The sequence below is a fragment of the Ursus americanus genome, chromosome 28 (genome assembly GCF_024610735.1).
Source record: "Ursus americanus isolate L20-20 chromosome 28, mUrsAme1.1.p, whole genome shotgun sequence".
Lineage (NCBI taxonomy): Eukaryota > Metazoa > Chordata > Mammalia > Carnivora > Ursidae > Ursus > Ursus americanus.
In genome coordinates this window covers 14184233-14198794 of record NC_142154.1, presented here as the reverse complement: position 1 = coordinate 14198794, position 14562 = coordinate 14184233, and the positions used below count along the sequence as shown (strand labels likewise).

Genomic DNA, 14562 nt, shown 5'->3' with positions numbered 1-14562 from the left:
TTGACTCCAAAAAATACTTTGGGCCGCATTGCGATGTGTTTGTATTTATCCATCCCCCCCATAAAACCTGTGTTAAAACAAATGTTACTTTTCTCTCTCTGTACATAGACCCTCCCTTTTTGAAATAGACCGCAGGGACTGCCATTAGATCGAATGGCAAGTCTTTATGGAAAGTGTTTTGCATAATTACATACCAAAGCCAGAACAGTCACCTCCACATTTTATGGGTCACAAACCATCAACAATTGCCACATTATTGTCCACGAAACCTTAGTCCCTTCATTGACGGAGCGGACTCCACTGCCTAATCTAGAACGAGAGAGGATGGAAATTTCTTCTAATAAGAACCCGAGAAGATTAGGTCCCCACTGACAACGTGTTTACATATAGTTATAAAGTTCAGAGGACCGACGGGGAGAGGAAAGGAAATCGGACGAGGCCTGATTAGGAGCGTCTCGTCGGTCTAATATATAGATAGCGCATCAAAAGGAGGGGCTGAATGCCTCTCCCCTTTTCAGATCCAACCCCTTTCCTACCTTTGTGATGCAGTAATTAAGATATTCTTATTTAGACAGACAGCTTCTCTGGTAACTGAATAATATTAGCTCCTTTGATGTCAAACTTTTGACAGTTATCACCAGCACTGGGCAATTTAGCACAAATGCCCTCCTTAAAAAAAAAAAAAAAGAAGAAGAAGAAGAAGAAGGAGAAGGAGAAAGAAAGGAAGAAAAAAGAAAAAGAAAAGAAACAAAGTAAAAGAAAACCCCCATCGGCTTTGAAGAAATCTGATAAGTGTGATCCTTAGCACCAAATGATCTAAATCGCCGCCGACAGGCCGCCCGGCTATAAATTACATTCGGTGTTACATAATGAAGCTGAATTTGGGTTTTAGCTCATTGAGCAGTATTGGTGGAAACTAGAGCGGAGGCCTCCTAACTCCTGCACCCCCATTCCTGACCCCTCAGAGCCGCTGCCTAGATCGGGAGGGAGGATAGCTCTACAGGGTCGGCAGGGTCAGGGCAAGGATGGGGGGTGGTTTCCGGCCGAGGTGGGGGCAGGTGCGGGCAGAGCTCCGAGCCCTTGGCCCCACTCCGGAGAGCCGGGCAGGACCAGCCACCTACTCCCGGGATGACACTTCGCCGTTGCCTTCGGAGCTTGGTGGCCAAATTTGGGATTTGCCAGATGGCAGGATTATCTTAGCGTCTGTTATATTATGGGGGGGGGGGGGTGCGGGTAGAGAGCGAAGGCAGGAAGTCCAGAGACCGCGCTGGTTCCTTTAAAATACACGCACGTTGCCTCTCTGCCCACTGTCGGGCTTGGACCCTTCCCAGAGCTCTGGGAGCTCCCAGCCGCCCTGCGACAGCCAGCAGGCGGAATCTCCGCCACCCCTGCCCTTCGGTGCCGGCCCACGGCCCGCATCTCTGTACCCGGGACCGAGTGCCCAGTTGCGCGGAGCTGGGGGAGGAGAGAGCGCTTCCCTCAGAGGAGAAAAGGAGGGGGATGGGGTGCGTAGGAGAGTTGGAAGGGAAGGGGGCAGAGAGGGCGGGTTAGGAGGGATGAGACTGTGACGGTGACACCTGGAAGGCACTGTCCTTGCGAGCGACACCTGTCAATCTCCGCTCCGGGGTCCCGGGGCCGGGGGCGGGGAGGCCGCGGGTCTCCGCGGTGATGTCATCGCAGAGTCCCTTCCCGGTGGAGGGCGGAGAGGACTGGGAGGGGCGCAGAAACACCGCGGGCTGGGAGAAGGGTGGGGGAGGAACAGAAAGAAAATAAACAGAAATCACTCTCACTCGCCGCGTCCTCTGCTCCGGATTTACTTGGAAATCAATAATCCAACTTTAGTGTTATTTCTGATCTTGATTGACCCGTGTTGCCTTTTCACTGGGGGAGGAGGAGGAGGGTTATAGCGTCCCATCCCACAACCCGCAATCCTCGGTGGGGAGCCCTGTTACCCCAAAGCCTTGAGGTGACTGACCCTCCTTCCAGACCCAGCTCCCTCTTTTCCTGGCAGTTGTTCCAAGAGCAGGCTTCAGGTTTAAGGAGGAAACACTTGGGGCTGAGTTTTGAAAGTCTTCCGATATTGCAGAGGGCGAGGGGAGAGTTAATTAACGCAGGGCTTGCTCAGCAAGTGGGAGAGGGGGCCTCAGCGTGGGTGGGCGGGCCAGGTCCAACACCCGCGTGCGCGCAGCGCGGGAGGCGTGTGATCTGGAGGCCGCAGCTCGGAGGCCCCGGCTGGGGGAAAGTGATCTGCAGTGGCTTCCGCCGGGGGGCTGCTGAGGTGCCCTAGGCAGTCGCCCGCAGGTCCTGGGGAAATTCTGATCTCCCACCTACTGCGCTCCCACCCCCACCCCACCGAGCACTACTGGACTCTCCCTCTTCCTATTCTTTTCGGCCTGAGCTAATTAGCAGCCTGCCAGCGGCCTGATTTATGGAAACGCTCGGGCGGGCGGAGACGCGCTGCTAGCCGAGTCCTAGCCGCCTCGGGGCGGAGTGGAGGAGGAGTTTCCACCGGCCTCCTCCGAGGAGTTTTCCCCCCGCCCCGCCGGAAGCTGGAAGTTGCAGTCCCTCCTCCCCACCCTCCACCCAGGCGGGTCCTGGAGGCCCCAGCACCCTCGGCGCCCCAGCCTGGGACTCCGGGCACCCTGGCGCCAGCGGGGCGGGCGGGGGCGGGGGCGGGGGCCGCGCAGTCTACTGCGGAGTCTCGGGCGCGCAGGTTCCAGCCCCAACTGACCTGGAGGGCAAGCTGGGGACAGATAGGGCGGGAGCCTCCCTACCCACGATCGGGTCTCCGAAAAAAGGGAAATCTGACCTGAAGGGGGGGAGGGGATGGTGCTTGAGGTCCGCACCAGGCCCTCGGGCCGGGAGGAGGCGTCACAAGCCAGGATGGGGCGGAATGGAGCCACTAACCCAGCTAGCCCCCCAGAAGCTAAGGACTGTCCCAAGGAAGGGCGTGGTCCACTTCACTCTCCCGACCCCCACCCCTCACTTTCTCCTGGGGTCTCATTCTCAGAGGGTCCTCGGCGTTGCAGCCTCCAGGCAAGAGTCTGGGAATTTTGAGTTAGGCGAATGCGGGGCCACAGACCGTGTCTAGAGCCACCCAGCCAGGCACTTGCCCAAAGACGCGGGCACCAACTTTTCGCCCTCCGTGGGTTTTTCTCCGCGGTCAAGCGGGAGGGGGGCCGGGGGTGCTCCCTGTCCTCCCAGTTGACCCAGACGTGAGGATGGAGAGAGAAACGGGTGGAAGAGTCAAGGGAGGAAGTGCGCTAGCACCTGTTACTGGCTGGTTCTTGCAGGAGTCTGGGGAGAACGCTAACTGACAAGCAAGGACGGAGGGCGGCAAAGGAGAGGGGGAAGCGTCTGTACCCTCCCCACCTCCGAGAAGCCTTGGAGGAAAGAGAGACTAGCCGACCCGGAAGGCCAGACACCCGGCCTGTTCTCCGGCTCAGACTTGGGATGGGATAGGGACATGGGGTTGCAGTCCCTGGAAAGAGAGCCATGCCCCAAGTCTGGCTGTGATGAAATATGCAGTTGAGGGGAAATGAGAGCTACAAGGAAGTGTGTAGAATTTATTTTAAAACACCCCACCAGTTCACCCTCCAGAAACCGTATCTGAACTCTGACCCCGGCATGTGCAGAATTGAGATCCTTCTCCCCCATCAGGAGACCTCCAAATGTCTGTCCTAGTGCCCCTCCTTGCTGGAGTTCCCTCCCAGATTAGGACCATTTGATGTCCCTGAGAACCCAACACCCGCCCCCCAGCCTCAGGGAAATATGATTTCCTGCTCTCTTCCTCACCTGCCTCCCTCCCCACCTCTGCCACCACCATTTCCAAAGAGTTAATAAGATCAGGGTGTCATTCAGGCCCTGGCCCTTCCCTGCGGGGCTGGAGAAAGGAAGTGGACACCCTCAGTGGGCTGGGGAGCCAGGCTGAGCTCCCGTCTATACCGTGGCATTCAGTCTCCTGAATTTCCAGCTGTACTGAAGGCTGGGTTACCTGCCCAGACATATGAGGGTGGCCCCAAACCGTGGTCGAAGTCCCAGCAGAAATGAAGACCCGCCCCCAACAAAATGGGGCTTCAGACAGTGGGGGGGTCTCAGGCTGGCTCGATCACCCAGGGCCACACTCCAAGCTCAGGGCCTCTGGGGGTACCCCCGCCTGCAGCTCTTACAGGCCGACTTCAGGACCCGCAGCCCGCACAGCAAATGTTGGCTGTTAGGCGCCCAAATAATATTCTTCATTCGTCTTTTTCAAAGTTGATTTATAGCAATCGACAGGTTAAAGCCTCATCTGACTTCATTACTTTTAAAAGCTGTCTATTTCACAACTGTCACTTTTCATCACTTAACTCAAATAAATACTTGAAGAAATGAATTGGAAGAGACTTTTAGATCATGTTTATAATTCTTGGTCGCTACGTTAACATTCCTAATGACCTGACCCTCTGAGTTTCTGTAGACTTCTAAATTGGGCTGACAATTCCTGCATTTGTAGTAGAAAACTTCAAGGAAGGTGAGGTGGCCAGAAATATCGGCTAAATGAAGTGCAGCTGGTAGGGAGCAGGCAGTAGGGTGCAGGCTCAGCAAAGCTTCCCAGCGGCTGCCAGGGCCCAGGCCCGGTGCCCAAGGCCACTGCGGAGGGCGGCGGCTCCCTGGGCGTTCCGGTGCAACGAACTGCTGAAAAGAGGGCCCAGCCTAACCGGCGCGCTGCTCGCTTTGCTCCCGCTTCGCAGAGCCGGGCTGCAAACCCATGAGGAAATTCATGCAGGATGGAAATGCTACTCATTTTGACTATTACTATTCTTATTTCGATCGTTTCAAAAACAGTTCGAAAGGGCCCCCACGACCACAGGTTGAGGATGGCCGGGTGAAAGGCACTTCCTGCCGGTCATCGTTGACCTAGAGTTTGTTAGATACCCAGGGAAGGCAAAAGTGTGGAAATGAAATCGCAAGGATGGAAATGCGTTCAATAAATTGAAATAGTTTCTTCTTCAATTTTGCTGCCCTTTGCCAATGCTGGGTCCTCCAGGGCTGGTGCCACCCCCCCTTCTCTTTCTTTCTGCCACCCACTCACACAGAACCATCTCTTAGAAGTAGGAAAGAGAAAGAAAGAAAGAAAGAAAGAAAGAAAGAAAGAAAGAAAGAAAGAAAGAAAGAAAGAAAGAGAAAGAAAGAAAGAAAAAGAAAGAGAAAGAAAGAAAGAGAAAGAAAACAGGAAAGAAGGGGGAGAGTAAAGAACGAAAAGGGAAGGAAAGGAAAATTACAGGAAAGAAAAAGAAAAACCTAGCCAACAGGAAAACTGCCTAGTTTGGAGGACAAAGCAATATCGAGTGCATAAGATTCTTTCCTTTAATTTTTCTTAAAACAAGAAAAAAGGAAGACGTCTCCCGACCCTCAGGTGGAAGAGTTGGGCGACTCCCTGGCGTGTTGGGGGCTGGCCTCCCCCTAACTGGGCAGAGTCCGAACCCCCACGCGCCGGTCCTGGAGGCTCTGAGGTCCCTGCACCCTCGCGTCCTCCCGGCCCGGGTCCCACCGCGAACACGAACTTTGCAGGTTCCCCGGAGTAAGAGCGCCCGGAGTGTGCACCGGCCTCGGCCGGCCGGGTCTTAACTCCCTGCCGCCGCCAGCCTCCCCCGGTCGTGGCCTCAGGCCTTCGCCCACCCTGCGGACCGGTTGGCCCAGAGGGTCTGAGCGCTCTCCGACTTTTGGTGCCGGGGCCAGAGGAAGCGGGCGGTAACCTGGCTCCGCGGCCACTGCCTCCCTCCGGGAACGCGGCCGGCGCGCTCGGCGGCCGGCGGCTGGGTGCGCTGCCGTACCCTGGAGTGCCACCTCGCTGCGGAAACTGGAATTGCATGGCCATGCTCCCAGCCTCCCGCAGCCTAACTTGACCGTCACCGGACTTTCTCCTCCATCAAAACCTTAAGGGAAGCCGAAACGCACAGGCCTTCTTCCAATCGGTTAAAAGCCATTATCTGTGACCGACATATCGCACAATGTCTGCACTGGGATGAAGAGAAAATAACAGGAGAAAAAGGAAAATACATAGGTACAATTTCACCAAGTCTAAGCGGTGACGCTGCTTTGATAGGAAAGAAAATAAATGAGAGATGTCTTCTTGGAGGCCATGGGTTCGGGCCGTCGAATGCGGGCCACTCAGCTGAGGCCAATGCAAATATTTCGAAGAAGGCCTATGACGTTATCCCTTCCCAATTATAATGACACCCAAATTCATTCATTCTGGTGGGTCGGACATTAGAGGGGCTCTGCCAGGCCATGCCAGTGGCCAGCCTACCAAACCTCCTACCCCCACAGCTTTCGACTCTGCTGACAAAATCACCACAAAATGCAGCCCTTAAACATAGACACCTGTCCACAGGTGAAAGCAGCAACGGCGAGAGGTTCAAATTACACTGCATTTGACCTTATCTTACCCAGTTGGCAACTTAAGAGGTTTGCCCCATTCTTAAGCCCTCATGACTAAAAAATTTCCAGAAGAAATAATTCACTTATACGGTGAGTCTTTGCTTCAATTTGTTTTCAAAGTGCACCATCCCAGAAATAGACGTTATATGTAAAAACAAATTTCATGAAACAAGATATTTTTCTGTGAAGATGCCAAACATGGTGTTAAAAGCAGGGAGTCTATCTTGTGGTCCTGAGAGAATTTGTGTAGTTTCTTTGTTTTGAGGGGGGCACAGTCATTTTCCTAATGTAGTTTTAACTACAAGTTTGCTTTTGGTTCTGTTTTAAGGAGCTCAGGGGATTCCAGATAGAATGATGACTCAACTGGGGACCATGGGGGCGGGGGAGTGTGTCTAAGCCCCTGCATTTTCCTGCCTGAGGAAACCCAACGTAGAGACCCTTTCTTGAATCTTAACCCTCCCTAAGTTCACAGGGTGGCAATGGAGGGAACGCTCCTTGGCCCTGTAACCAACACTCCCCATTGCAGATTAGAAGACTCTCAGAGAGCCCCCCACCCTTGCTCAAAAACTACAGGGCTGGGACAGGAAAAAAAGCCAAGTTGGTTTTCTGGTTATTTGTCCCTTCTCTATCAGGCTAGGAAAGATTCTTGACAGACCATACAGAAAAGAGGCCCCAATTTCTTAGCAGGACTTGAATGAGGATCCCTCACCCTGGCCAGCCGAGGAGGGGTGGCCTGGTCTCTGGGAGTCTTGGGGTTTTCTTGCCTTGGAGGGATGCTACCCTGGGGAGAAGGAAGCTGTTGAGAGATCTTGGGAGCTAAGAGGCAACTGCTGGAAGGGTCCTGGAATCCACTGAGGGACAACAGTGAGGAACAGGGACCAAAACAGAAGAGAGTAGAGCATTAGAAAATGAAATGCTTGAATCTACCTGCCTACAGTTTTGAGAAGGGGAGTCTCTAAATTAGAAAGATTTGCCTCTCTCCTTCTCCCTCTCTCTCCCCTTCCCTCCCTCCTTCTTTACCTCCCTTCATTTCTCTCTCTCCCACCCCCTCCTCTTCTCACATTCAGATTTTCTGGGTTGTTTTTTTTTTTTCACGGAATAATGCCTGGAGATGAAAAATGATTTTTATTGCTATTACACTTCCTACCGCAAGATGCAGTGCAAGGCGGCCGAGTTTGTATTACAACTATGTCACAATGTTTCACTGATGCAAAACATGTAGCCAGAGGGTGTTGCTAATGACTCCTGGATTAGAGCGAGATTGAGACTGGGAGAAGGAGAAAGAGTGAGAACAAGAGAGACAGAGGAAGGGAGAAGAGAGAGGAATTTCATTAGAGAAAGGGGGGAGGGGGAACACCATAGAATCAGGTCTAATAATCTGATCAGGATATTTTCAGATTTCAGTGTTCTCTCCAAGCTTGAGAGTGAGCTAGACAGAGACCAATATCCTTTTAAGCACCACAGAGGTCTTTCTTTCTTTCTTCCTTTCTTTCTTTCTTTCTTTTTTTTTTTTGCATGTTAATAACTATTAATTATGTTTACAGCCAGTTAGCTGAGAACTGTCCTTTGGAAAGAATCAAACTTCGGAAAAAGCTTAATATCTGATTAAAGGCCTTTCCTGGAGCCGAGGCCGCTCGGAAGGAGGTGGGGACCCGGTAATCACCCAAGCGGGTGCGGAGCGCAGCGAGGCCTGCAGAGGCTCACGGCCCCCGCCCGTGGTCGTGCCACACATGTACACATGCCTGTGACAGCCTGGTGGGCCCAGGGTGCCCCGCCGGGGCCGTGGCGGAACGCCGAGGCGCAGCCTGCGGCCCGGACTCGGGCTCGGCCTCTGCTTGGTCTTGGCGAAAAGGCCCCTCCGGGCTCCGATCTCCCCGGCGCCCTCCCCCGGGACGAGCTCTACTTAGGGAAGCGGGAGGTTTCGCGGTTCCTACCGTGGCCCAGGCCGGTCCCACCGCCCTGCAGTCCGCTTCTGCCCCCCGGGGCACAGCGAGAAGGGCATTCCCTCGGGGCTGCGGCCCTTTGAACCCGGGGAGCCCTCCGCTCCCGCCCGGGCGCGCGGAGCTCGCTCGGGGCCCGGCTGCGGAGCGGAGTGTGGGTGGCGGGTGGGGTTGAAGGGGAGTGCGGGAGGCGGGAGGGGGCGGAGGGGCGGGGGCGGGAGCCGGGCGTTAAGCCTGGAAGCTTGGCTGTTTACCCAAACGATTTTCCTTTCAGGCCCGAGACGCCAATGAGACAAGATCAAACTCCCCTCTTCGCTCTGTGTGTGTGTGTGTGTGTGTGTGTGTGTGTGTGTATCGCCTCCTCCAAGCCGGGCTTTGTGAATGGGGGCTCCAGGACGCCGGCTGGGAGGGACCAGGGGCCGACCCGGGCACCAGCGCCTCCTCCCGGGGGCTAGGAGAAGCCAGGCGGAGGGCGCCCCAGACACAGTGGTCCGGAGCGACAAAAGCAAGCGACAGGGACACAGGCCGCGGAGAGATAAGGGCCGCGTCCCCGAAGGCCGAGCGGGTAGACTTACGGTCGTGTGTGGGAGGGGGAGAGGGGAGAATAATATGAATCACATCCTCCTTCCAGTCCCTTAATTTCCGATCCCTCCAAAGCTTAAATCTAGCTCTTTGGGCCACTGATTTCTCGCCGACTCCTTCGCTCGAGATATATTAGTTGCAAATTAGGCCAAGGTTTTGGCGATTACGGTACAATGCAGGCCGAGTGACACGCGCCGCTGGGCCTGCGCCTGGGTCCCTCCTCGCGCCGACAAATGATGAGAAAGCAGGAGAGGATGGATGGTCTGTATTGACAAGACATGTGTCGTTTTTAAAGGGGTCCGCATCCAAGAATATCCATCAGCCTGGGGGGTGGGGGAGGGAAGCGGAGATGAGGGGACGAAGTCCCAGCCGCAGCGCAGCAGGTGATCGAGGTCCTGGGCGTGGCTCCGGCCCTGCTCCAGGGGCCATCTAGAACTGAAGTGTTGTTTGCAAAATAACAACACTACTTTTAGTGTGACTGATAATAAAAATGAGGAAGACGGCGTTGTATTTATTTAAGGTCGTAAAACAAAACCCGGCTACACGGCGTTGTACGTATACTGAGGGGCGGTGTCTCCGACAACTCATTCCTTTTGGCCTGGCAATTAAAAGCTTACCCAAAGAATTGTTTCTGGAAGAAAAAGGTGTCATTCCGCTGCTTCTGACTCATCTACTGTTGCTCCTCCTGCCTCGGCCTGCCCCTGATCCCCACGCCTCCTTCCAAGCACACACACACACACACACACACACTCCCTCTCTCTCTCTGTCCCTCTCTATCTCTCTCTCTGTCCCATGAAAAAGAGTCCCTTTTTTATGGTTTGTTTTTAAACGACGAACCACCATCCCCTGTCCCAGGATGTTCTTATTTAACCGAAATTCCCCTGCCCTGGCGCTGACCTGGGCAGACTGCAATAAGGACCTGCTAACATTTGCTTCACGCTTCAGTCTCTTCTGCTCCCGGTGGCCCAGGCCTGGACACACACCCTAGGGGGAGAACCGCAGAAGTCTCGCGTGTTTTACAGGCATTTTAGGGCGGAGGGCTGTGGCTCCAGGGCTCAGAGAGGGCAGGGGTAGCTGACCAATCCCTGGGCACGAGTAGGGGTCTTGGGAACCCTAGCTAGGTAGTGATTGGTCTGTGATAGACGAGTGTGAGAGACTGAGATGACCACGAAGGAGACCTGATGTGCCTCATGATTACCACAGCTAACATTTATTGAGTGCTTACTATGTACCAGCCATTGCGTCCATACCCCTGGAAGCCTCCAAATCTGCGGACAAACCATAGGGGCCAAGGGTAGGCCTCAGAGCAGGGAGGTCGGGATGGGGCAGGCAGGTAGCTAGGTAGGTGCGATTTGGTGGCCGGGGTAGAGGTTTCTACCCCGAAACGTATTCTCCGGGCCAGGAGAGGCGGGGCGCTGCTGGCCGCCAGAAGCGGGGCCAAGGCGTCCTCCCTCCCCGCCTGCGTTCGTCTGTGGCCGGGCAGAGGGAAGGCCAAACAGGTTCCAGTGACATTCCCACTTCTTCGCACTGGAACGCCGGAGGAGAGTAGGCTGGGCAGTGAGGGCCGCGAAGGCCAGGCCCGGGCGGATGGCAAGCGCTCGGCGCGCGGAGGCCAGGCTCACATCCTGGCCCCGGGGCCCGCGTCCTGCGCCTCCTCCCGCCCAGGTCGGGGCCGCACTGCTCCAGGCGAGGTGCGCCTCCCTCGCGGTGCCAGGGGGCGCTTGACCGACTCCGGGGCCTCGGCAGCCGAGAAGGGAGTCTCCGGCCTCCGAGGCCTCGTGCGCGCCCTGGGCTGCAGCAGGGCGCAGGCCGGGCGGCCCTGGGAGCACTCACGCCGCTCCCGGCTCCACCACACCCCGCGGGGTTTCTCCAGCTTGCGGTCCAAGGCCGCTCCCGAGAGCAGGAGTTTTGCTGCATTCACCGCCTCTCCCTCCCATCCCCCTAAAGCAGGGGCCGAGACTCGCCGGTGACCCCGTACCGTGCCCCGAGAGGGTGGAAAAAAGCAGGCGCTGCGCTCTGTCTGGAGACAAAAGGCCTCCGCGTTCAGGCTCCTCCAGGCTTACCGCGGCGCGTTTCGCACCCGCCTCCACCTATGTAGAGGAGGCGGGAGCAGGTGGAAGTGTGGTTGCAGGGGTGGCTTGGCGTAGAGAGCCTTGATTGATCCCAGAAATTGGACACCTTCGAGTCCAAGGGCAGAGCCAGGGCCCGGGCATCTGCTCCAAAAAGTCCCCCAGGACTCCCTGCCAGCCCCCATCCAGATATTCTTATATAAAGGGGGCCCCTCGTTGCTAGTTTTTTTCTTTCTAGTCTCCTTGCAAATCACCTGGCAGCTAGAATACGCTCGCCCCCAATATCTACCTACGGAGGTTACTTCTTTCCCTAAAAACGACTCTGGCTTTCCTTCCTCTAGGAGACCTAAGGGAGACTTCACTGGTTTTAAGATTAAAAAAAAAAAAATCTTTAGAATCTCTCTGGGCGTGAGATGTGGTTAGAACACGCAGAGCCTCCTGCCTCCCCACACGGACTCCCTGCTGCACCTGGAAAGCTAGTCCTGCGAAGAAGAAATAGTCTTTTCCTGCAGTCTATCATTTCTGTATTACAAATAACAATCGTGGAGCGAGAAATACCCCCGGCCTAAGAATATTGATAGATGATAGTAGCGATATTCACAATCGATCCTCTAATAGGCAGACGTCATAAATCATGTTCAATTCCCTGACAGCACAGTACTTCACTTAATAATATAATTAAGATTAAAACTCGAGAGGTATTGGAGTCAGCGGGTATTGATAGCTTCAAAAATTGCATTCTGGATATGATGGTGGAAGGGAAAGGGACCTTTGGAAAATAAAACCCCCTCCCCAGAATGTGAGGTCTTCCCTTTGCTCCTGTCCTGGGAGCCCCTTTGACCCTGCCTCCCCCCCCCCCCACACACACACCTTCCGCCCTCAATCCCCGTCTTTGATAGGTGAGCTGTGAATACGCTGGCTCTTTCCTAAAAATGTTAAGGAGGACGATAAAGAGAGATGGGGCTTGGCTTGGGTGGGTTTCCTGAATTTAGGAATCCTTTAAAGGTCCATTCCTTCATCCTTGAATCTGGAGGGTGGAAAAAAAATGTTTAGGAGACCTAGGAAATGATATTGTTTGGTCCTTTCAATAGGATTAATTTCCTCGACAGTGTTTCCGAAATTACATGTAAGTCACTGAACATCTGCAGGTATATATGCCAGTCCGCTCCATCCCTGCAGTTTTAACTGCCTGTGAACCTTTCCAGCACTGCTTTCCAGACCAAATCAGGCCTCAGGATGGAAACGAAAACTTCACATAAAGAGTAAAACCAGAGGGACAGGGTCCCGCGCAGGGGTGACGGTCTGCTCTTTGCTTCATGGATAAAGCTGATCGTAAGTGTGGCTAAAATTATTTCAAAGAGCAGAATATTAATCAAATCAATCAGAGCTGACAAATGAGAAATATTTGAAAGTCAGTGGTAATTTACAACTTTGTTATTAGTTAAGAATCGCCTGCCTTGTAGCAGTAATTAATAACATTTAGAGAGGAACCATTTGGAAATCCCCCTCCCATTCTTTTTATTTTCCCCTGTCTCTTAAGGAAGGAAAGAGAGAAAGGAAGCAAATGAGTGATCAGTAGAAACAGGAAAAACACTGAGTCGTTAGTGGGGAGAACAAAACTGGAAAATATAAAAGAAAGGGAAAAAAAAAGATTAGCCCCCTGGGGGGCCATCAGGAAATAAAGAAAATATAGGAGGAGGGGTAGTAAATCATAAGGGTAGTAACCATACCCCATGAGCAAGCTGGCTAAAGGTTGAATTTCAAATGGCCCAGAAACCCCATCAAAATGAACAGTGCCGCTAAAAAATCTTGAAAGTAGCTCAGCTCTGACTCAAGGCAGAGCTCAGGGCATTGTCTGTTTTGTTGTTGTTAACAATGTATTTCTTTATAGCTCAGGAGCAGACGTGTGCAGGCTCTTTCCAAATTCCATCCCTGGAGACCGGACTGGCTTTCATGTTTCTGGTGTTAACTCTCCTCTTGGTCACAGACAATCCCCTTCCCCAGTCTTACACTGATGATTAGATTGTCTCAGCCCCACCTAAACAACACACCAAAATAATGACTTGTTGAAAAACTATAAATCATTTCAATGTCTGAGCTTGGAAAGCCACTTCGGTCAACAGGCTTGCTGTGAAAAGGTAAAGAAATTTCCACCCTTCTCCTCACTGAGGAAAAGCTGCTGCTTCCCTGAACTTTTATTTGTTGGATGGGGGAATTTTCTAGATTGGTTAAAATAGGATGGGGGGGGGAATAACTTTGGCAAACTTTATCGGGTCTTTATTATAAGCCTCAGTCTTGTCTCACTGAGCTCAGGCTACAAAAGGTAGCTAGAGATTGAGATTTATTGGTCTCTAAATGAAAAGATTCATTTGATATAAGAGGTTAACTCAAAGTTCCTATACCGTGACTGGCTTCGGCAAATGCCTCTGTGGCGTCAGCACAAAAGCAGTTCAAAGAAATCTTAAAAACACACACAGATATAGACACACAAACACACTTGCCCACTTAAGCCGCAAATGCAATTCTCTTCTCTTTGTTGTTTCTTCTGTCATTACAAATCTCCAGCCTCTTTCTAGGTGGCTGGGATGGTTGGCTTCCCCCCCATGCACACGCAGCTGAACTTTGCCATTTTGTATCTTTTGCTTTTACTAGCAGTGAATGAAAGAATAAGGGGGGGGGAGGGATAAAGTAAAAGGGGAGAAGAGAACTAATTCAAATAAAGCAGAATACGTTTGTAAATGAGGTGGAGGGGAGAGAGAGGGAGAGAGGGGGAAGAGAGAGAGAGAGGGAGATGTGGATGGAGGAAAGTGGCTCTAGGATAAAAGTAGGCAAACTGGAAATTGATGAGATGGGTTTTCAATGATTAGAGTCTATGGATCCAATAGGACCCTGCAGAATATATGATTGTGTAGAGGGGACCAGGAGAGAGAGAGAATATGCCAGAGACTTTAAGGAGGGAGCAGGGAGAAGACAGCAGGCAAGGACCTGAGATCCTGTGCTAGGAGAGAACTATGGAGATGCTAATGAGGGGAAATTAACCTTCGGGTTGGGTCTGTGACATGGGCCTTCCATTGAATGCCTGACCCAGGGGCTGCAAGCGGCTTCGCTCTGCACCAGCGAAATGAGATAATCGCTCTGAAACCCACCAGTCTTGGTGCAAACGAGCTCTGAAACCCTGTTGTGGAGAGTAACTAGCAGCTCCTCCAAAGAAAAAGAAAACAAATGAAAGCAGGCAGAACCGCAACCAGGCACAGAGAGCAAACCTAGAGACATTGGGTGCATTTGTGCAACTGTGGAGCCCCCCAGGCTGGCACATTAAGAGGCAGGAGGAGCAGAGCCTGGGAAATGAGAAATATCTTCATCTCCCTTGCTCCAGTCTATCACCAAGGGCCCCGGATAACTGGGCCTTGGTGAGGCCACACAAGGGATAAATGGATTTTATCTCCAGGAACGTGGCCACTGGGCCCGAGGATTATTGCTTTGCCAGAGAAAATATATGGGGGTGGGGTGGGGATGGTGGGGAGGAGGGCTAAAGAACAGAGAGAGAAGTT

General features: G+C 53.1%; 1 long non-coding RNA gene across 3 annotated transcripts in view; it reads right to left on the bottom strand.

Annotated features, from left to right (window-relative positions):
• The window catches only part of LOC123790804 (uncharacterized), a 95752-nt gene extending 87063 nt beyond the window's left edge, over positions 1-8689 (bottom strand). For 2 of the 3 annotated variants that reach the window (XR_015722115.1, XR_015722116.1), the window contains exon 1: positions 8355-8689. This is a non-coding gene — a long non-coding RNA (uncharacterized LOC123790804). The remainder of the gene's footprint in view (positions 1-8354) is intronic. The other variant, XR_006779204.2, reaches the window with a different exon arrangement.
• Positions 8690-14562: the final 5873 nt, after the last annotated feature.